Raw genomic sequence first — 21,203 nt, forward strand, 5'->3', positions numbered from 1 at the left:
ACCACTCCTCCCCTCCCTCCTAGCACAGATGGCTCATCAGGATATGCAGGCTACACCCCAGCTCCCTTTGTGTCACTGTCTAGTGAGAGGTGCAACCATCCCAACTGTCAAACTGACCCAGACAGGGAATCCACAAACAGGCACAGTCACAGAAATGGTTTAAGCAAGAAAATGCTCACTTTCTAAAAGTGGCATTTTCAAGCACACAATCTTAAAATCAACTTTACTAAAAGATGTATTTTTAAATTGTGAGCTCAGAGACCCCAAACTCCACATGTCCATCCACTCCCAAAGAGAATCTACACTTTAATCAGATTTAAAAGTAGCCCATGTTAACCTATCAGAGGGGCAGGCCTTGCAACAGTGAAAAACGAATTTAGCAATATTTCACTGTCAGGACATGTAAACAACACATTACTATATATCCTACCTTAACCATACACTGCACCCTGCCCTTGGGGCTACCTAGGGCCTACCTTAGGGGTGTCTGACATGTAAGAAAAGGGAAGGTTTAGGCTTGGCAAGTGAGTACACTTGCCAAGTCAAATTTACAGTTAAAACTGCACACACAGACACTGCAATGGCAGGTCTGAGACATGATTACAGAGCTACTTATGTGGGTGGCACAACCAGTGCTGCAGGCCCACTAGTAGCATTTGATTTAGAGGCCCTGGCACCTCTAGTGCACCTTACTAGGGACTTACTAGTAAATCAAATATGCAAATCATGGATAAACCAATTACATACAATTTACACAGAGAGCATATGCACTTTAGCACTGGTTAGCAATGGTAAAGTGCTCAGAGTTGAAAAGCCAACAGCAACAGGTCAGAAAAAATAGGAGGCAGGAAGCAAAAAGATTGGGGATGACCCTGCATAAGCAAAAAAGTTTAACACACCCCAACATCCACTTCCCCCAGTGTGTCCACATCTTCTGCCTCCCTGTCTGTCCCCACTACATGCATACTCACAGGCACTGTTCAATGTTGCTGACCCCATTCTTGCAGTCATCACAAAATCAGACATCCATTCATGCACCCCAGACACCACATCTGCACTCACCACAATGACTTTAGTTGACACGTGTAGCACACTCACTAAACTTGCAGACACCCAGACAACATCGATGTACACTGGAAGCCTGTCTTGTCCCACTATGTCCTCTCTCCCTCCTCCCAAAAAACTCAAACGCACCACAAAACCCACCCAACACACATTCACCACACCTCTGCATACTGTACAGTCACCTGCACCCACGTCACACACACCTACACCTGTCACGACCACTCCCTCTACCTCCACTCCCACGCCTTCCTCCAGGTCCACCTTGATTGCCCCTAAAACACTTTTCCTATCCCATGTTGACCTATTTGAACCCACTGGCCCACCCCGTCTCGTCCCTTAACGTGCCCACCTCCTTGCCCTGTCCACTCCTCCCACATCAAAGCCAGCCCCTGTCCACCCTTCCCATTCCCGTGCAACCTTCCCTGGGAGCAAGAGACCCTGTGCTGGCTCTGCAACATCTGCCGCACCCCAGACCAAGGCCACTCCACCACCTTCATAGGCCAGACCTAAGCCAACCTTCACCTCACAAACATAAAGCCAGGCCCCCCCAGTCGTAAGTCCCCACTCCACCACCCCCTGCCCCTGTTCCCTGAGGTGCCTGGATGCCCCATTGTCACCCCTATGAGGTGGAGTACCTTTGCACTTGTGGGAGTCAAGTTGGGGCCATTTGGGCCCATCAGACTTCAAACTATGGACTGGCCATTGGTCTTATGTTGCACTTCTGTTGCTCATTGAGCTTAATTAAAGTTTGCGTGGCCAGTGTTGGTTTTGGCACACTCAGGATCCGTGGTTCATTGTTTCTTTGGTTGGGGGTGTTGGGCACATGTGTGTACTTTGGGCAGGTTTAATTTGCCTTGTGTTGGGTAAGTACCTCTTGTTCTGGGGTGTATGGCTTTTGCTGTTGTGAAGGGTTGTGGGTGCGTTGCATGGTGGGTGGAGTGGGTGGTTATGTAACTGTGCCCTTTCTTCCCTTGTTTAGTAGGCTGCGGTAGTTACCGTCGTCGTCTTCGCCGGCGGTCTCGGTTGTGGAGGTATATGGCAAGGAGCAGGGCTGGCATGATTTGCAACTCTCTGTCCATGTCTGCTTCGGTGTGTTGTGTGAGCCTCCGGTGAGTGTTTCCTTTTATTTTGTTCGTTTCCGCCTGGCTTTGCGTGACTCCTGCCCAGGAACTTACTGCGATCTAGTGCTTCATTATTTGATGGGCGGGTAGGGCCTTTCCATCAGCCTGTGGGCGGGCTCTGCCGTCATTGTCAGTACTCCTCTGCTGGCGGTGAGTGGTTTTCAGGCTGCCTGTTTTTCAGATGATTCATTATTTGGCGGTCCAGACCGCCTGACTGTTGGCAGTAGTTACCGCCACCGCTGGTGGATCGATTTTTACCGCCGTGTTCATAATGAGGGGCATTGTGTAGCATTACGAGGAAAGGTTTGCAAAAGTATGATGAGCAACAGGCATATGCAGGCAAAAAATAAAATAACGTACTTTTTGTGTTTAATTCACAGCCATCCACAACCACCTAATCATTTTAAAATGCATATAGCACAGAAGCAATGAGAACATGAAATATACATCAAAAGTGCACCCAAAGCCTAGTGCAAGGCAACCTAGGTCTCAACCATTAAAATAACATCACAGTAAAATAATAATCAAAGCAATCAATCAGTATACAATTAAAAAAAAAAAAACCCACACAAGAAATTGAAGAAAAAGTATATTTAATCCTACTCCTACATCATCAAAAAGTGCGTAAATTACTCAGAAGAAAAAGTGAATTCCTCATGCGTCCCCCACTGCAACCCAAACCCCAGGCTACCCACCAATTAAGATACAAAATAAAATAAAAAAACTAAAAAGATACAAAAATACTGATACATGCCATCCCTCAAGCAACAAACATTTACCAAAGTGCTGTACTGAATTCTCTTTTTTTCACTCTGTGTTGTCACACAGTCTCTCCGCCCTTGAGGCAGTAAGCCACTCTTGCTGCATCAGCAAGAAGTCAGAAGTGGGAGCTGTCCAAAGGGCTTATGGATACTGCAGACACTTCTTACTGAGTCCCTCATGCCTGGACATCCAATGGTGGAAACGGCTTCAAAGGGAGCGAACCAGAATTAGTAATCAGAAAAATGTAATGGATATCTGAAGATATTTAAGAAATAAGTGGAAAATAATGTGGACAACAAACCAAAGGCTACAGTCTAGAACAAAGAGTAGAGATAGAATGGATTTGCAAACCTTCTGCTTCTGGTGAAAATTGTGCTTTACAAGACTAACTATGGCTGCATGACCGGTCTTGAAGAGAAGGCATGAGCTGGAGCAGTTGTCCCTCTACAAACCACCTGACTGACTTGATCAATAAGTACCCTTATCTGTTTCTGCATCAATAGCAAGCTTGATACAGCTGCCCAGCAACTTTTAAACAGTTGGATAGCAACCACTGATGCCTATCGACCCAACTGCTGTTGAGCTATGTGTTGGCTAAGGGGATGGGAGACTGCAGATACTCTCAATAAGAGGCAGCAAATCCATCCAGTCATCCAACTGTTACATCCAACTGTATTGATATCAATAGCCTTACCTTCTAATGGACAATTGGCTGCAATCGGCTGGACAGATGCCTCCATTGCTGGGCCCATTTCTAGGATTGTCATCTCTACTCCAGGGGCATTTTCTGGAGTGGCACAGATGACACCATTACAGGTGATTGAAATATCTGCACAGGTTTGAATCTGGCAAATTAACTGCTGGTGAGACTCAAGACTCACAGCCTGTTTTTGTTATGACTGAAGCCCCCCTTTCTTGCTTCACTGGTGACATTTAGGAACATCAGTCTAGATTTACAACAGATATTCCACTGCTGAACAGTGTAAAGGAACATAATTATTCTCTATTGACAGGCACAGCGAGGATTTGTGGTTCACTGGGCATTCCAACAGTGCACAGAAATTGCACATAAAAGTACAATGTATACAGTTTCCATACTTCCCTTCATCATCTGAATGACTGTTTTCCTTGTCCTAGTCCTTACTAAATGAGGCTCTGCATCTTGACACTGATTTTAGTTGCCAGTCTATAATTACCAAACATATCTAATTAACAAGATCCCTAATTCACTGCTCCACCACGTCCTACTTGTTTCCTGAATTAGAGATATAAAACTGTACTTCCTGATGTTTTTTTCTCGCTCAGGTGACACATAGGGCTATATTTATGAAAAAGTGAAGGAGTGCAGTACTGCAAGTCACCTTGCCACACTAAACAGCATCATTGGGAAAGGGGCTGGTATGCACAGTATTTCAAAGAATACCGCAAATTCCTGCCATTTCCTCTGTGCTGGTGCCCTTTTGGCAGCATGGCACTAATGCAGGCACCCTTGCAGGAATGTTTTTATGCGGGAAGAGACACCTTCCTCTTTCTATGTGTGCTGCAGAATGTAGCACACAAGGAAAGAGAAAGTAACAAGATATTTCTACTTGTTTTGGCTTCCGTGGGAAGGAGTGGCATTTTTGCACATTCCCAGGTTTACTACTTTTATGTAAATCTGGAAATGCATCAAAATCCATGGGAGCTGCATGGGAACATCCACACAGCACCCATGAAATTGCTTCCCAGGACAGAGTAACACAATGCAGCAATTGTTGCTGTGTTGTGTTACTCTAGATTTATAAAGCCAAACAGGGCCATCCATAAATCTGCCTTAGCTGTTGCATCGCTCTTGCACCATGTTATGTGGTGCAAGAACGATGCAACAAGGAACATAAATATGACCCTAAGTTTGGCTAGTCTTCAAGTAAGTCTTTTATTTTATTGATCATAATGTTATGCTTCTCAGCATTTGAGTTTTGAGTATTTTTTATATGTTATGCTAGTCTCCATGATGGTGGAGTGTCAAAGCATGCTGTGACTTTGGATACTGTTTTCTGGGGATACTGGTGGAACACATGGACAGAGGCCACAGTCACCCCTACCAACAGGCAGGAAGACGACGGCCCCAGTACAAGTGGTACCGCCAGACCTGTGCAGAGGACACAGGCACAGGGGGCTAGGCCCAGTGGGAGGGATCTCTGAGGTCCTGGTAGCATACCACCATACCCAGGACAGATTGGCCCAGATTGTTTCCACTGTGGAACAGAGTTAAAGGCTGCAGAGAGCCCAACACCAAGAGACCATGGAGCAGTGGAAACTGGACAATGCCACCGTGGCCACTCAGCCTGAGACCCCCACAGACCAGGAAGCCCCTACTACAGGCCAAAATACAGACCGGCCAAAGACAGCAGCAACTGGACTTGTGCTACCATCTCAGGACACACAGGGGACCTGCATCTCAGCCCGTACAGGCCAACACCAGGCACCCAAACGGTAACTCAGGCCCAGATACAGCAATGGAACAACTGCCAAGACCATGGCCCCCTCTAGGAAGTGACTCTGACAAGAACTGTCTTCCAAGTGTGCCACTGAACCACCGTCCCCACCATGCAAACACAACCCCCAAAACTGTAAATGAAGATGGACATACCACCACTGCCATCAAATGCTGAGACTATGTAGCCAATATGGACATCCACCAGTAGCCCACTCCCATCACTATAAACTGCACGATGGCATCCCTGCACCAAATAAAACACCTGTTCACCAATGTCAATGTCCACTGTCATTATGTTGAAACAAAAGGAAGTGTGGATGCAATTGTCTTTGAATTCATGTATTCTTATCTGAATTGCAGGAATGGCATCCCATGCATGACATGTGGTTGTGCCAATAGAATTGTCAAACACGTTGTCCATAATGTCACAAGTCCCATGCAAACCTGGTCACAGTGACAATGTCTATAGACCCAACACCCCCATAGAGGATAGGGCACACTGACAGTATGCTGCACAGACAGCAACATCATCAAATAGTCCCACATAGTTACTGGAAGTAAAGTTGTATCAGTTGGTTCCTGGAATGTACATCTTCCCCCTCCTCATCATCACCGTCACTCTCACCCCTTCTCTGAGGGAGCTGGTCTGGATATACAGCATCCTTCTCCTCCAAGAGAGGAATAGATTTCCTCACAGCCACATTGTGCAGCATGCAGCAGGCCACCACTATACTACACACCTTTTCAGGCTCATTGGCCAGGGATCCCCCAGAGATAGGGAAGCAATGGAATCTAGCCTTCAGGAGACCTATTGTGTGCTCTATCACCCTCCTAGTATGTCCCTGGGCCTCATTGTAATTCCTCTATGCACATGTCCTAGGATTCCTCACTGGTGTCCGGAGCCAACGCATGTTGGGGTAGCCAGAATCACCTGAGAAAGGGGGCAAAACAGTACTGTCACTGACAACTCTCAGTTGTTGCAGACAACCTGGCTGTCAGCTATGTTGCAAAAAATGTCAGACACACCTACCTATGATCCATCCTCTGTCCCCTTGTAGTTGTTCCATCATGTGTGGCACACTATTGTTCCTCTAGCAACACTATAGGATGATGGACGGAGTGCTGAACAATGCAAACACTCACCCCCAGTCACAGATCTGGGTTTAATCCATTGTTCTTTTGCTCACCATGCCACCCCAGTTTGGACCCAGCCATATGCAAATCAGTCATGACCCTGTTCCTCATGGGAACAGTCCAGCCCGAACTGCCAGGCCAGGTCTGTGACTGGGGGTGAGTGTATGCATTGTTCAGCACTCCGTCCATCATCCTTTTGTGTTGCTATCGTTGCCCTAAGTGGGAAGGGTATGCCCAGACGTGGGTCCCTTGCTCACTGTGCCACTGGATTAAAGCCAGCCTCACTGATGAAGGGTGATACCCTGAAACCTGTCCAAGGATGCTTGTTTCCGGTCCAGAGAAGACCTGGCCTGGCAGTTTGGGCTGGACTGTTCCCAGTCTTTGCCCCCTTACTCTGGCAGAAGCAGCAACTGCAGGATAGCTCCACAAAGCACAGTCACAGGCAGGGAGCTCTTCTTCCTCAGCTCTTCAGCTCTTCTCCAGGCAGAGGTTCCTCTTGTTTTAGTAAGTGTTTCTAAAGTCTGTGGCTTTGGGTGCCCTTCTTATATCCAATTTCTCCTTTCAAGTAGGCCTACTTCAAAGTAAAGTCTCTTTTGAATGTGAAATCCTGCCTTGCCCAGGCCAGGCCCCAGACACACTACAGGGGGTTAGAGACTGTATTGTGTGAGGGCAGGCACAGCCCTTTCTGGTGTCAGTGACCACTCCTCCCCTCCCTCCTAGCACAGATGGCTCATCAGGATATGCAGGCTACACCCCAGCTCCCTTTGTGTCACTGTCTAGTGAGAGGTGCAACCATCCCAACTGTCAAACTGACCCAGACAGGGAATCCACAAACAGGCACAGTCACAGAAATGGTTTAAGCAAGAAAATGCTCACTTTCTAAAAGTGGCATTTTCAAGCACACAATCTTAAAATCAACTTTACTAAAAGATGTATTTTTAAATTGTGAGCTCAGAGACCCCAAACTCCACATGTCCATCCACTCCCAAAGAGAATCTACACTTTAATCAGATTTAAAAGTAGCCCATGTTAACCTATGAGAGGGGCAGGCCTTGCAACAGTGAAAAACGAATTTAGCAATATTTCACTGTCAGGACATGTAAACAACACATTACTATATATCCTACCTTAACCATACACTGCACCCTGCCCTTGGGGCTACCTAGGGCCTACCTTAGGGGTGTCTGACATGTAAGAAAAGGGAAGGTTTAGGCTTGGCAAGTGAGTACACTTGCCAAGTCAAATTTACAGTTAAAACTGCACACACAGACACTGCAATGGCAGGTCTGAGACATGATTACAGAGCTACTTATGTGGGTGGCACAACCAGTGCTGCAGGCCCACTAGTAGCATTTGATTTAGAGGCCCTGGCACCTCTAGTGCACCTTACTAGGGACTTACTAGTAAATCAAATATGCAAATCATGGATAAACCAATTACATACAATTTACACAGAGAGCATATGCACTTTAGCACTGGTTAGCAATGGTAAAGTGCTCAGAGTTGAAAAGCCAACAGCAACAGGTCAGAAAAAATAGGAGGCAGGAAGCAAAAAGATTGGGGATGACCCTGCATAAGCAAAAAAGTTTAACACACCCCAACATCCACTTCCCCCAGTGTGTCCACATCTTCTGCCTCCCTGTCTGTCCCCACTACATGCATACTCACAGGCACTGTTCAATGTTGCTGACCCCATTCTTGCAGTCATCACAAAATCAGACATCCATTCATGCACCCCAGACACCACATCTGCACTCACCACAATGACTTTAGTTGACACGTGTAGCACACTCACTAAACTTGCAGACACCCAGACAACATCGATGTACACTGGAAGCCTGTCTTGTCCCACTATGTCCTCTCTCCCTCCTCCCAAAAAACTCAAACGCACCACAAAACCCACCCAACACACATTCACCACACCTCTGCATACTGTACAGTCACCTGCACCCACGTCACACACACCTACACCTGTCACGACCACTCCCTCTACCTCCACTCCCACGCCTTCCTCCAGGTCCACCTTGATTGCCCCTAAAACACTTTTCCTATCCCATGTTGACCTATTTGAACCCACTGGCCCACCCCGTCTCGTCCCTTAACGTGCCCACCTCCTTGCCCTGTCCACTCCTCCCACATCAAAGCCAGCCCCTGTCCACCCTTCCCATTCCCGTGCAACCTTCCCTGGGAGCAAGAGACCCTGTGCTGGCTCTGCAACATCTGCCGCACCCCAGACCAAGGCCACTCCACCACCTTCATAGGCCAGACCTAAGCCAACCTTCACCTCACAAACATAAAGCCAGGCCCCCCCAGTCGTAAGTCCCCACTCCACCACCCCCTGCCCCTGTTCCCTGAGGTGCCTGGATGCCCCATTGTCACCCCTATGAGGTGGAGTACCTTTGCACTTGTGGGAGTCAAGTTGGGGCCATTTGGGCCCATCAGACTTCAAACTATGGACTGGCCATTGGTCTTATGTTGCACTTCTGTTGCTCATTGAGCTTAATTAAAGTTTGCGTGGCCAGTGTTGGTTTTGGCACACTCAGGATCCGTGGTTCATTGTTTCTTTGGTTGGGGGTGTTGGGCACATGTGTGTACTTTGGGCAGGTTTAATTTGCCTTGTGTTGGGTAAGTACCTCTTGTTCTGGGGTGTATGGCTTTTGCTGTTGTGAAGGGTTGTGGGTGCGTTGCATGGTGGGTGGAGTGGGTGGTTATGTAACTGTGCCCTTTCTTCCCTTGTTTAGTAGGCTGCGGTAGTTACCGTCGTCGTCTTCGCCGGCGGTCTCGGTTGTGGAGGTATATGGCAAGGAGCAGGGCTGGCATGATTTGCAACTCTCTGTCCATGTCTGCTTCGGTGTGTTGTGTGAGCCTCCGGTGAGTGTTTCCTTTTATTTTGTTCGTTTCCGCCTGGCTTTGCGTGACTCCTGCCCAGGAACTTACTGCGATCTAGTGCTTCATTATTTGATGGGCGGGTAGGGCCTTTCCATCAGCCTGTGGGCGGGCTCTGCCGTCATTGTCAGTACTCCTCTGCTGGCGGTGAGTGGTTTTCAGGCTGCCTGTTTTTCAGATGATTCATTATTTGGCGGTCCAGACCGCCTGACTGTTGGCAGTAGTTACCGCCACCGCTGGTGGATCGATTTTTACCGCCGTGTTCATAATGAGGGGCATTGTGTAGCATTACGAGGAAAGGTTTGCAAAAGTATGATGAGCAACAGGCATATGCAGGCAAAAAATAAAATAACGTACTTTTTGTGTTTAATTCACAGCCATCCACAACCACCTAATCTTTTTAAAATGCATATAGCACAGAAGCAATGAGAACATGAAATATACATCAAAAGTGCACCCAAAGCCTAGTGCAAGGCAACCTAGGTCTCAACCATTAAAATAACATCACAGTAAAATAATAATCAAAGCAATCAATCAGTATACAATTAAAAAAAAAAAAACCCACACAAGAAATTGAAGAAAAAGTATATTTAATCCTACTCCTACATCATCAAAAAGTGCGTAAATTACTCAGAAGAAAAAGTTAATTCCTCATGCGTCCCCCACTGCAACCCAAACCCCAGGCTACCCACCAATTAAGATACAAAATAAAATAAAAAAACTAAAAAGATACAAAAATACTGATACATGCCATCCCTCAAGCAACAAACATTTACCAAAGTGCTGTACTGAATTCTCTTTTTTTCACTCTGTGTTGTCACACAGTCTCTCCGCCCTTGAGGCAGTAAGCCACTCTTGCTGCATCAGCAAGAAGTCAGAAGTGGGAGCTGTCCAAAGGGCTTATGGATACTGCAGACACTTCTTACTGAGTCCCTCATGCCTGGACATCCAATGGTGGAAACGGCTTCAAAGGGAGCGAACCAGAATTAGTAATCAGAAAAATGTAATGGATATCTGAAGATATTTAAGAAATAAGTGGAAAATAATGTGGACAACAAACCAAAGGCTACAGTCTAGAACAAAGAGTAGAGATAGAATGGATTTGCAAACCTTCTGCTTCTGGTGAAAATTGTGCTTTACAAGACTAACTATGGCTGCATGACCGGTCTTGAAGAGAAGGCATGAGCTGGAGCAGTTGTCCCTCTACAAACCACCTGACTGACTTGATCAATAAGTACCCTTATCTGTTTCTGCATCAATAGCAAGCTTGATACAGCTGCCCAGCAACTTTTAAACAGTTGGATAGCAACCACTGATGCCTATCGACCCAACTGCTGTTGAGCTATGTGTTGGCTAAGGGGATGGGAGACTGCAGATACTCTCAATAAGAGGCAGCAAATCCATCCAGTCATCCAACTGTTACATCCAACTGTATTGATATCAATAGCCTTACCTTCTAATGGACAATTGGCTGCAATCGGCTGGACAGATGCCTCCATTGCTGGGCCCATTTCTAGGATTGTCATCTCTACTCCAGGGGCATTTTCTGGAGTGGCACAGATGACACCATTACAGGTGATTGAAATATCTGCACAGGTTTGAATCTGGCAAATTAACTGCTGGTGAGACTCAAGACTCACAGCCTGTTTTTGTTATGACTGAAGCCCCCCTTTCTTGCTTCACTGGTGACATTTAGGAACATCAGTCTAGATTTACAACAGATATTCCACTGCTGAACAGTGTAAAGGAACATAATTATTCTCTATTGACAGGCACAGCGAGGATTTGTGGTTCACTGGGCATTCCAACAGTGCACAGAAATTGCACATAAAAGTACAATGTATACAGTTTCCATACTTCCCTTCATCATCTGAATGACTGTTTTCCTTGTCCTAGTCCTTACTAAATGAGGCTCTGCATCTTGACACTGATTTTAGTTGCCAGTCTATAATTACCAAACATATCTAATTAACAAGATCCCTAATTCACTGCTCCACCACGTCCTACTTGTTTCCTGAATTAGAGATATAAAACTGTACTTCCTGATGTTTTTTTCTCGCTCAGGTGACACATAGGGCTATATTTATGAAAAAGTGAAGGAGTGCAGTACTGCAAGTCACCTTGCCACACTAAACAGCATCATTGGGAAAGGGGCTGGTATGCACAGTATTTCAAAGAATACCGCAAATTCCTGCCATTTCCTCTGTGCTGGTGCCCTTTTGGCAGCATGGCACTAATGCAGGCACCCTTGCAGGAATGTTTTTATGCGGGAAGAGACACCTTCCTCTTTCTATGTGTGCTGCAGAATGTAGCACACAAGGAAAGAGAAAGTAACAAGATATTTCTACTTGTTTTGGCTTCCGTGGGAAGGAGTGGCATTTTTGCACATTCCCAGGTTTACTACTTTTATGTAAATCTGGAAATGCATCAAAATCCATGGGAGCTGCATGGGAACATCCACACAGCACCCATGAAATTGCTTCCCAGGACAGAGTAACACAATGCAGCAATTGTTGCTGTGTTGTGTTACTCTAGATTTATAAAGCCAAACAGGGCCATCCATAAATCTGCCTTAGCTGTTGCATCGCTCTTGCACCATGTTATGTGGTGCAAGAACGATGCAACAAGGAACATAAATATGACCCTAAGTTTGGCTAGTCTTCAAGTAAGTCTTTTATTTTATTGATCATAATGTTATGCTTCTCAGCATTTGAGTTTTGAGTATTTTTTATATGTTATGCTAGTCTCCATGATGGTGGAGTGTCAAAGCATGCTGTGACTTTGGATACTGTTTTCTGGGGATATATTTTCCTTGGACCCATGCAGTGCAAGAAGTGAATGAAAAAAAGGTTTTATATTGAGGAGGACCACATTTCTCCTGTTTCATAACATTATGTGGGTGCAATACTGATCCAAAATTACTCCACTTCTTTAGCTGCAATTCAAGAAGTGACTCAGGAGGCAGTGGCAACAGCCTTGAGGAATGAAAAATGAAGAAGTTCCTGTATCCAGGACAACAATATTGAAGATGCCTGACTAGGAGTTGCCAGAACAGGAAGAAGTTAAGGCTTGAAATCTACAAGGTGCGGTCCTTTAAGTACTGTTTCCTTTGAGAAAACAATGTTTTTTTTTAACCTACTTAGGAAGAGTCAGAAGATTTTAGCTTCTTTATTGTCTCAAAAGCAATACTGAAAGACTCTCTTTGCATAGTGCAGTATATAAAGTGCTTTCAAGGGAACGGCCTAGATGCCTCATTCAGTAGTGCCATTTGAGTGCCATTTGAGTGAGTTCTCTTGAACATAAAAGCGGACTTGCTTATAGATCGGTTGTGTCTTCACGCATAATTATTTCTGATAAAAACATAACTCTTTGCATATTTAGTCTTAGATTGGTCTGTGATAGCCAGCATGTTAGAAACGTACAGGGGTCCAGTGCTTGCTGAAAGAATTCTAGACCTTGGCAGATGAGATGCAGTAGGGACTGGGCATTATTCACACCTTACTATGATGGAACAGCAAGTGCTCTTTGTTAGACATTTCTTCTGACAGTTTTGTGAGGCAGCAACAGCTAAAGGAGAAGCCATTTCTTTTACCAGATATGGGCCAGAAGTTCAGAAATGTTTTAGCATTTGCAAACCCTCAGAATCAGTAAATCAGACAGCTGCAAATACTGAAACTCTTTTCCTACGTACTGAACACATTTAGAGGTTCAGAACTGCTAGATGTGTTAAGAAATGGATACCAACTTGGTATTTGGAAGGTGTGTGTTGTAGGCATCCCTTTCAATTCCCAAATCAGTATGCTCTGTATGAATGCCTTGCGACCCCTTCACGTTTGTGTCTGTAGAAAACAAAAGTTTATTTAAGAGGTGTCAGTGGTCCAAAGGACCACTGCCTTCTTTTAAACACACCAAAAAAGAATCTTTCTTTCGGTGATGGCCTTCAATCATAGTGTGTCACAATTTGTGACCTACCACATTCACATTTATCAGGTAGATAACATTTTGAACCACTGTAGACTGGTATTTTGGAAGCTGACCTATTACCATAAAATATCACAAAATACCAAAATTTGCAAAATACCACACTGGCCACAAACTTATTGGTTACACATTGTGACCAGTATTTTGTGATAAAAGCTTTGTACATCTGGTCCATAGTTGGATGAGTTCAGGAAAGGTGGAGAGTGCGGTGAACTCTATTTTGGTTTCCATGGGCATTGCATGGGTTTTTCCATGCAACCCCCCATGGGTTTTGACGCTGTCTCAGATTTACTGAATCACGTAAACCTGGGGAGGCATCAACGCCTTGTGCCTCTCCAGGGGAGGCACAGAGAGGAAAAATTTTGGTATTACTCCTTGTGTGTTAATCTTTCTGTGTGGAAAGAGGAAAATGCTTCTCTGGACTTATTTGCATGCAATTTAGACACCTTTGCACCATGGTACAAGGGTGCCTGTATTAGCAATGGACAGCTGTTCTGCTTTGCTTAAAACTAAAAGGAAAGCTATGCCAAGGAATGCAGCACTCCTAGTTTGACTAATCAATTTATTAAGGCACTTCCCATATTTCAAAGCATGAGCATTTAACCTGAATGCAATAAAACACGTGTAAATTCTAGAATACTTACCGCAGTTAAACAATGACAGGCATAAAAAAGTACAATGCATCAACAATTAATATGTCTGAGTGAATATATATATATATATATATATATATATATATATATATATATATATATATATATATATATATACACACACAGCCAAGCTAGATAATTAAGAATAAAAATGCATCACCAAGGGGATTGAATCTAGCAACATCATCGTGGTGCCAACATCAAGCTGAGGAGCCCTGGACAGCTGAGACAGGAGAAACCTTCCCTGACGGAATTTTGTTCTGGGCAGTGCGTCCACCCCCAAAATGTGTTCCTTCTGCCTCAGTGCCAAGCTTTCCCACCTTATATACCCAAGAGGAAGGGTCTGGCAATTTTCCCATCCCTTCACGTAAGTTACGAAATTCAAGCACTGGCTGTACTTGGTCTGTATCGAGAACATGCAAAGGAACGGGTCCTGGACCAGTGTGCATTCCAGAGACAGAGGAGCAGTACTTTGCCATAATGAAAACATTACAAAAATTCCCAAGCTGAGACTGTCTTATCACGTCTACTGTCCACATCCCCCATGTTATGTTCCTGCACAATGCAACCTGGTACAGGTAGAAAGAAGAACAAATGTGCTCTATGTAGCAGACAAGCTCGGTGTGGATAAATCCTCCATCGCTAATGGGACGGCAAGCACCTGAAGCTCAGCTAAGCGCAAAATGGAGTCAGTGGTCCAGATGTAGTCGGTATCTGAATACAGATAGCATTACAGCAGCCAATTGTTTGCCAGCGCAGAGGAAAAGGACAGAAATGCACTGTATTGCATAAATAGGATGCATTCCCGCCCTTTCACATTATTGTAGGGCAGCACAGTAAGAAGACTTGTGGCACTGCCTTACGCCAATGTCCCATAATTAAGCCCCCTAGGGTCAACCACTTTCCCCAAAATGGCTTGGCTTGGAGTGGGAAAATTAAATGTCACCTCTTTCCACCAATTGACTTAGATTGAAGTGGGAATAGTAAACCTAACCCGTTTCGTGTCAAACACCTTTTTTAAAAAGGTTTAGATTGGAGTGGGAATAGTAAAAATTTCCATTTTAGTATCCATCGCCCTCCACTACATGGCCTAGATTCAAGTGGGAATATTAAATGCTACCCCTTTTAGATCAAATATCTTCCACTAAATGGCTTCACTTGGAGTAGGAATAGAAATGTGGATTTTTTAATGTAGACCATAATGACTAAAATGATTTCAACAGAAGTGGGAATTCTATTTTGTAAGATTTGTGATAAAAGTGTAAGTAATAGATGTAAAGATTTAAGTATTGCATTTTTCATATGCATTACAACTATTACCAGTTTTTACAATGAAAAGTACATGACACAGTTTATTACTATATTTTCATTTTTATATATTTTTGTGTTGATACGTTTACGTTGTTTAAACTCATATACATTTTTACATTAAATCTATTATTTTTAACTACATTTTTAAACAGTTTTGAAATACAAAACATTTTATATAAGCTTTTAAACATTGTTTGCATTTTGCATTTTTACAACATTTTTACAAATATGGAAAAAAAAATTTTTTTCAGGCAAATACATTTTTTCAATATGTATTTTTATAATACGTTTCATATACTTTTTAGGTATATTACAAATAATACTATATTATTACATTTGTTGCTTTTATAGTTTCATTTACTGTATATTTTGCATTACTTGTTTATATTTATGTTCAACATTTGTTTACATTTTTGTTTTTTTTAGAATATTTTTGAACATCTTGATATTTTTTCACAATTTTTCATCAAAGTACAATTATTTCTATAGGGAGAAAGTATTTTTGGTTTTCATTTAGCAGCCATTTTGTACCACTAAGTGTACTTTTGTAATTTTGTACTGTCATTTTAGTCCTGTTTCCTGGAAGTAAGTTGCAGTTACCAGCTGCAGATCGTCAGATAAGACCGTTTGTAGGGATTTGGTGGTAGTGGGATATAGGTAGTATAGCAGTAGTCTGTGTTGGGACGAATTAGAGTTTGGTAGTAGTTGCAAATCAAATAAAATAAGGTTATGTTATATTTATTATGTTGTACTTGTAATGTAATATTTATGTTGTACTTAAAAGTAGTGTTTTTGTGTGTGGATTTTGTATATTTTTTAATGGTTTATTGTTCCAAAGCTATTATATTGATTTGTTCATTTTGCCATTTTTGCTAAAAAAAACCTTTGGTGGTCATTACGAGTCTGGAGGTCCATGGACCGCTATTGTGGAGGTGGCGGTTGCACCGTCGCTGCCCCGGCGGAGCAGACTGCCATATTATGAGCACGGGGATTGAACCAACAGAACACAGCCAAGTCGCCGTCTGAACTGCCACTGCAGAGAGGCACATAAGCCTGGTAGAAACAAATCACTCAAAATGAAACACTCACCTTCAGGAACAAAGCATGTTCGCAAACACCATGGCATGTGAATTTTAAGTCTTCCCAATGCTCCTGCTGGCCTTTGAACTCCAGGATCAGCAACTGCGATGAAGACACCAACTGTAAGTGCACCCACCTAGCACACACTGGAGGGAAGTACACTAGTACACACACACAACACAAACACATGGCAAGTCATGTCCACACACACACATAAACACTCGTACCAACACACACACACACACACACAAACACACACATACACACACTCACACACGCCAAATCACAAATTTACCACACATACATGTGGAAGGAAAGCCAGGATAAGATTGTTGCTATCAACACCAACGGTGCAGTGGTGCAGATATATTAAAAAAGTATAAACCATAATAAATAACTATGTAAAAAGGGGCCCATGGGCCACTCTAGAATGGCCATAGTGCCCCTTGCACACTGGGCACAGAATAAGGGACCAACTTGACTTCTGACTGCAAACCTCTGGCCTCCACTGGGCTGGGGCATCAATGGGGCATGCAGGCACCTCAGGGGTTGGGGTTTGGGGTGGGGGTCCTTAGGTTTAGTTTTGGAGGGGGGGATAATACTTCGATGGGGGAGGTTTGGGCTTAGAATTAGATCTTGAAGGTGTGGGCTTGGGAGGGGTAACGGGGGACTTGGTGGGGATGGAAGTCATAGGAGGGGGAGGGTCACGATGACAGTCAGTGGTGGACTGGGAGGTGGAAGGCAGGGGTGTGGGAAGGGTAACACAGTGCTTGGGGGTCAGGGACTATTTCACTGGTAGGAAACAGGGAAAATTCACGAAGGAAACGTTTCTTAGGGGCAAGGGAACGGTCAGGGCCGAAAGGTATGGAAGTGGAGATAGAGGGAGTGGTTGAGAGGGGTGTACAAAGAGGTGATTTGGGTGCAGGTGAAGGCTTGGATGCCATGTGTGTGCTGCGTGACTGTTGGGTGGGCGACTGTGGGCATTTAGATGTAGTAGGAGGAGGGGGAGAAGATGCAGGGAGATGGCAGGGGGATGTGTGAGTGAATGTTGTGGTGGTGTCTGCAGGTAGGGTGGGTGTGCTACATGTGGGGGGTGTTGGAAGTCCTGCTGAGTGTGGATGCAGTGTATGGGGTGTATGTATGCAGGTCTGATGTTGTGGTGATGGTAGCAGTGAGTGGCAGGATCTGGGACTGATGAGGTGGTGACTGCAGGTGTTAGTGGTGTAGTGCCTGTGATAGGGGTGGTGGTGGGGAAGTCGGTATAGGGAGTGGATGTTGTCATGTCTGCATCTGAAGGTTGTGCGTGTGCATGGTGGTGGTGGCAGTTGTGGTGCTTATGTTTGTCCTTGCGTACCGTGTCTGTTGATGTTGATGCATGTGGGTCAGAAACAGTGCTTTGGATGGGTGAGGGGGAAGGAATGTGGGCTTGGGAACAGGTAGCTGGAGGGGGGACGGAAGAAGAAGGGACACTAGCATCAATGAGGAGACCAGAGCCTAAAATGATATCTGCAGGCTTGCCAGGGCACTGTGAATGCCTTCCAGGAACACACTGGTTTGCTGCATCCACAATGCCAGTCCCTGGATGGCATTCACAATGGTTGACTGCCCCACAGAAATGGAGCTCAGGCGGTCAATAGCCTCCTCCATGACGGCAGCAGGGCTGACTGGGGTTGGGGCAGAGGAGCCTGCAGTGAAGGAGATGCCCACCTTCCTGGGTGGAGAGCTACAGGGAGGAAGGTGCAGGAAAGGGGGATGGCGGACAAGGATGTAACTGGAGTGGTCCCAGATGGGTCTGCCACCGCCAGGGAGCCGCCATCAAAGGAGGAATCTGAAGATGATGTGGTTGATCCTTTCTTCCTCATGGCACTCCCTTCCGTCCCACTGGTCACATCAGCTCTGCTGGATTCAGCCTCCTGGGTCCCGTGGGATGCAACTTACCCATTCGTCGGTGCCCCTTCTCCTTCGCCAGATGCTGCTGATGCACACAAAGACAGAGGAGCAGAGGGAGGGGGGAGGGAGAGAGAGACAGAGTGCAATGGGTCAATGCCAGCACAACATTCACACAGAGTTAAAACATCGTTATCTGCTGCCATCCCATACCATGCCCTCACCGGTACATGCTACAACAGTGGGATACCATGGGGTAAACTACAGCTATGCTGATGTGTACTGCTGATGGTGGTACAATCGTGTCCCTGTACTTGATGTGAGTCACATTAGTCACACTTGCCCAGTACTTGGCAACCCCACATGGATGTTGTACTCTTGTGTCAACTGAATCTTGCATGAGTAGGTAGCATGCCTACTAAGCTACTGACATTGAAAACAGTGACATCTTGACCCACTGTGCCTCACTACACATATAGTACATGGCAGCAGAATGAGGACTCACTTATCTCCCCTGGTGCAGTGGTAGACAAATACAGATGACAATGCCCTGACACCTCAGGTGTACTGATGACATTTGCAGGAGCTGGGTTCTAGTACTTGTTTGAGGGTGACCACACAAATTACACATTGGAATTACTTGCCCTCATAAGTCACTGTCTGCATGGTATAGGCACATATCTGTGATAACAATCCTGCCAGGGTGACTGATACCCATAGTGGACAGGCATCTACCTACTACCTATGCTACAGCTTCCCACTAGTCCTCAACCCAAACCCACCTAAGCAACATATTAATGAGGTGAAACTGTGTACTCACCCCTTTGTGGCTGCTGTTCTGCCCTCAAGCACCCATCCACCTCAGGGTAGGCCACTGACAAAATGCAGGCCATTAGAGGGGGTCAGGGACTGACGTGCACCCCTCCCTTGTTGGGAGGACATCACCAGCTGGGTCTCTGCGGTCTAATAGGCTCAGCGTCTCAGATCCTCCCAGATCTTTCTGCAGTGGGTTCTCCTCTGGGCAGGGTCCCCCAGGGTATGCACTTGCTTGACGATGGCACACCATATCCCCTTCTTCTGATGGGCGCTGATCTGCATGGGTGACACAGACAGAATTACAAAGTCATGTAGAGTGACATCACAGGGACAGCAGTGGACACCACACATCTCACACATCTCATGCCCACACTCACATGTCTTCATGCCACTCACGATCAGACTCCTCACCCATTCCCATGCATCCACTCTATCTGCCACGACCCAAAGCCTTACATCCACCTACACATCCCTATCAGACTGCACAGTGACGTTAGACTCACCTGCTGCTCTGGTGCCCCATACAAGTGTCCATACAGGGGTAGGGCCCAATCCACAACCTTCTCGGGTTCCTCCTGGGAGAAGGATGGGGCCTTATCAGTTGCAGGACGTGGCATCTTGGCTAGCAAAGTCAGAACACAGCAGCACATGCAGTGGCGATCTATTGGGCAGGAGTGCCAGGAGTCAAGTGAGCAATGCCACATGAAATGGCGGTCACGTCCACCGCGAACATCACTGTCATCGCCGGCAGCAATCACCATTGGCTCCAGTCTCCCACAGACAACCATGTTATCCAATGAGGAGTTGCATGGCGGTCGAGACTGCCTACAGCCATGATGTCTAACGCTGGCTGTATTAGGTCACTTCCATCTGTCCTGTGCATGCAGGACAGGTGGCTGCCATTATATATGTATTTAGTGAGTAGGGACTTCTCCCTCTCCTAATCCCAGAGATGGTGCACTTTTGAGGATGAGACATGCTCCTGCGTACTGGCCCCTAGTTGACCTTGCCTATCTGGAAGAGCGACACGTCATTCAGACGTATCGCCTAAACCATCAGACCATCATGGAGCTAGTGATCTAGTTGGAGCCTGATCTATTGCCAGCCATCCGTCATCCCAATGCAATCCCTCCCACAGTGCAGTTGTCGTCAGTACTCCACTTTCTTGCCACAGGGTCGTTTCCAGATGACAGTGGGCTTGGCAGCAGGGGTGTCACAGCTGACATTCAGTTACATTTTGAGGGATGTACTGTGTGCCCTGCTAAGATATCTGCCCTTCTACTTCAGGTTCCCCAAACTGCTGATTTAGCCACTGTCAAAGCTGCCTTCTACGATTTGGCACATGTCCCTCATGTGCTAGGGGCCATAGATGCACATACATTGCTTTGGTGCCACCTAGGAGAAATTAACAAGCGTTCAGGACCCGAAAAAAACTTTTATTCTATGAATGTGCAGGTGGTGTGCCTCGCTGACCAAAGTATCTCCCAAGTGACAGCCAGGTACCCTGGTTCTGAGCATGACTCTTTCATTCTGCGGAACAGCAACGTCCCAGACATGATGGCATCACTACAGAAGGACAGGGCCTGGCTCATCGGTATGTATACATTGGTCTGTATGCCCCTGTACACTCAACTCTCTTCACACCCTGCCCTATCTCCCTCCTGGTCCAACCTCTGTGCACACAGGTGACTCTGGCGATCCCAACCTTCCCTGGCTACTGAGACCTGTGTGATATTCGATTAAAGATGCTGAACACCGTTTCTATGAGTCCCACGATAGGACAAGGAGTGTGAGCAAGATAACTTTTGGGCTACTGAAGGCCAGATTCCATTGTCTACATATCTCTGGAGGTGCCCTTCTCTATAAACCACAGAACATGTGCCAGATTATAGTTGTCTGCTGCTTGCTACAGAATCTGGCCTTCATATGTCACATCCCATTGTTGAATACAGAGGAGGTGGCAGCTGGACCAGTGGCTGATGAAGGGGACATGACGAGTGATGAGGATGAAGGTGATGAGGATGCAGC

The sequence above is a fragment of the Pleurodeles waltl genome, chromosome 8 (assembly GCF_031143425.1).
Source record: "Pleurodeles waltl isolate 20211129_DDA chromosome 8, aPleWal1.hap1.20221129, whole genome shotgun sequence".
In the NCBI taxonomy this organism is placed as follows: Eukaryota; Metazoa; Chordata; class Amphibia; order Caudata; family Salamandridae; genus Pleurodeles; species Pleurodeles waltl.